Source organism: Paralichthys olivaceus, chromosome 10 (genome assembly GCF_024713975.1).
Source record: "Paralichthys olivaceus isolate ysfri-2021 chromosome 10, ASM2471397v2, whole genome shotgun sequence".
Taxonomy (NCBI): Eukaryota; Metazoa; Chordata; class Actinopteri; order Pleuronectiformes; family Paralichthyidae; genus Paralichthys; species Paralichthys olivaceus.
Genome location: NC_091102.1, coordinates 22997097 through 23000842, shown reverse-complemented (window position 1 = coordinate 23000842; position 3746 = coordinate 22997097).

The following is a 3746-nucleotide window of genomic DNA, read 5'->3' as shown; positions in this document are numbered from 1 at the left end:
GACGTGCTGTCTGCTTGTGTTCTTTCATACTTCATGAAGAAATAATTTATTCTGTCACACAACATGAGAGTGGAAAAGTTTTCATTCTCTTAGTTTTCATGTACTTACATCCAATCTTAATAAACTTTGAATAAACATCCAAACAGCACCTTGCAGTCAGTGGGGACAGAGTTGAATGTTTCCTCTTCTACATCCTCAAGTAGCCTACAGCAATAGTCAGAATCTGGCAGCCCGGGGGGGCTGATCTGGGTCATGGCAACAATACTCATAGAATCACTTCCTCCTCAACAATTTGTTTACAAGTATAAAGCAGACTCTGTTTATTGCTGCAATGCTTTTCGCAATGCTTTTTTGACATGTAATAAAATGAGGGTAGAGAGAGAGAGAGAAAGGTAGAAGTGCTCAGAGCATGATGGGAGTTCTCCCAGCAGTCTAGACCTATAGCAGCATAACTAAGGGATGGTTCAGGACTCACCTGATCCAGAACTAACTATAGACTTTATCACAAAGGAACGTTTTAAGTTTAACTTTAAATGTTGAGATGGTGTCTGCCTCCTGAACCCAGAGTGGGAGCTGGTTCCACAGGAGAGGAGCCTGGTAGCTGAATGCTCTACCTCCTGTTCTACTCTTACTGACTCTTGTAAACATAAAAGAGCTGACACCATCCAAGGTGATTATCTGGTCAGACAGTGTTTCTCTGAGATGTTTAGGGCCAATTACAACAACCTCAGTTTTGTCTGATTTTAGAAGTAAGACGTTTTGAGTCATCCAGGCCTTGACGTTCTTGAGACATTCCTGAAGTTGAACTAAGTGATTAGATTCATCAGGCTTCATAGAAATGTACAGCTGGGTGTCATCTGCGTAACAATGGAAGTGTATGTGGTGCTTTCTGATGATGTTGCCTAAGGGGAGCATTTATAAGATTAAGAGTATCGGTCCAAGGACAGAAACTTGTGGAACTCCATGACTAACTTTTGTGTACATTGAGTCATTCTTTACATAAACAAATTGAACGTTTTAAAACAGTTTGGCTTATATGTTCTGGGACTGCGATTGTTAAAAGCAGTTATGTGCTGTGACAATACACCATTTTAGCCCAGATTTGAATACTGACAGGAAAAAACTAAAGAAAAGTGGGGGTGGGATATAAAAGTGAAAATAATGGAGAAGCAAAGCAGGTGTTTAAGCTGTTCAGTTATTAAGATGTGTTTATAAGTTGGTTAAGTGAAAATGATTGAAAAAAAAGAAGAAAAAGGGAAACTAAATGGCGAAAATAAATACTTTTTATAAGACTTAAAAAAATCCTTCTGGAATGTGTTTTATTTTTACTTGACATGAGAAAACATTTATCTTCATTTCTTTATCATAGAATATCATATCATGCATTACTCATACACTGCCGGCACAGGGGCGGTTTGTGATTCAGTATCTTGCCAGATACGCGGTAAGGAATCAACTGTTCTGGTCAGTGGACGGTCCGCTCTGACTCCTGAGCCACAGCTGCCCTGGGCACTCATAGTTTTGATCATGTCTGTACAACACAACAGATTAATGGAGTATGACAGCATAGTGAGTATTGAAGACATGGATTAGTGAAGGCGTGTTTGCTGTGTGTGGTGTAATGTAGACAGCGATTAAAGGATCCCTTTTCTTAAATCAGTCCGATGATGGTTGCTCTCTGAGACAGAACCAGTACATCAGCCTGTGCAATGAGCCATGGTGCCAGTGAGTCAGAAGGAGAACCTTCCTAAATATAACCAGGCAAAAATAGAGCCAACATAAACCAGGCATCCCTTCCACTGTAGCTGGCTAATACCAGTCATTCAGCCACCAAATCAGCTCATATAGCCCATCAGCTCACCACCATAGCTCTCTGTGTTCAGCCAAGGAGCCTGCACGCCAGGGTATCAAGCAACAGGCAAGATTATAGCTGTAACAGACAAGCATCCAGCAAGCCAAACTTGTTGGCCAAGTGTAGATAGGGTGTTGAGATTCTTGGCTTTATTTTAGCAGCAGCACTGAGGTTATGTTTTGCTTTCTGAAAAAGGGTGAACCACTGAATTTTTGAGCATATACTGTAGCATTAGGTTGAATTATTGTGACTGGACAGTATTTTTTTTTCTTTTTTGATTTCCATTTTAATTGAGGTATTGTTTGGTTGTAAACTCAGGCCTGTGGTAATGACTTTATCTCCTGCCAAGTGAATGCATGCATTTCCCCAAATGTAAATTAGAATACAGTTTTAAACAATGAGGCTGCCTTGTTTGTCCAGAGGGAAGTATTATGACTTAAACCTGCAGTTTAAAAAACCCTAATGGAGCACAAAACCTGAGAGTCGAATAGTCCTCACCATCTTCTGCTTACTTGCAGTGTCTAACAAACCGTTTTATTCTGTCCCACATCTGCAACAAATATTAAAGATATTAAAGCCACTGGGTATATTTGTCATTTGTAACCACATTGTCTTTCGAAGCTCAATGTTTATGAGGCAGCAGCAGAAAATGAAAATATCTTCACAGCATCTTCTGGCGCTCAGCTCTCGACTGTTTATCGGCAAAAAAAAAAACTGCCTGAGAAGCCAAGATGAGAAAAAAGTAGGAAGCAAAAAGAGAAAACAAATTGTGAGGCTTCCATCACTTGCTCGCTCTCGATGGGGGGGGGGTTCTTTCTCATGTTTTTCCTATTTAACGTTTCTGTTTTATCTCCTTTGCTTTTATGCTGTTGACTGCAGAGGCGACGAGGCGTTGCGGGTGTTTAATGGATTTTTCATTCTGAGGAGGCTGAAGAGTTTATCATCAGGAAGTAGTCCGGTTTTCGAGGCCTTAACCGCTCTCCACATGTCTGTAAGTTAACATTGTTCAGAATCCAAGGGCCAGTGTCTTAAATGCCCAGGCTCCTGTGTCAACGTTAATTACGAGTTTGAATAGAATAACATTTGATTTGAGTGCACACTTATGTGTGTTGACATACTGGAAATAAGTTGTTGTGGCCCTGTGAAATAAAGAAAACAGCAACTGAGAACACTGGTCTTATTTTACATACCAACATAACAACTTCAGAGATGTGTAGACACATCAGTCATGTCGACCACTTAAGAAAATATCTGTGTGATCTGAGATGCATGCTAAATATGAGGAAAAGTGTTTTTCCTCCAGCATTTGTGGTCAAGCTGAGGTAACGACTCAAACACTGGACTTATCTACACAGATAGGCTCCACTGAGTAAGTTAATTAGTCAGTCATGCATACATCTGTTCCATGTGAGTCTGTAATCTCATACTAGCTTTTTAAGGGAGGCCTATAATCAAATAATCATAACTTTTTACAATAAGAATATCTACACGGAAACAACCCAACTCCTCATATTACTCACCAGGGAGATACACTATTTGTCATATTGGTGTAGAAATGGTGTTTGTTATTCTTAGGCAGTTCATGTAACAGCTACATTTTTCATGTCTCTGTTCATGTTAATTGGACCCTCCTCTTTCAATATGAAGCATTGGAGAAGCCTAATTTAATCACAGTTAACATTATAAACAACAGAAAATCAGTAAGAATAAAAGTGAGGAAAAAAACACATGTTGTATTCAGAAGAACTGAGCTTAAGTCTGAATTAAATAATTTTGGGTCAGAAAAGCAAACGGCTGATTACACAACAGTAACATATAACCTTATCAAGCTGTTATAATATTTTCAGACATGACCTCGGTAAAATCTGGAGAATTGGCTATGGAGTCTACCCAT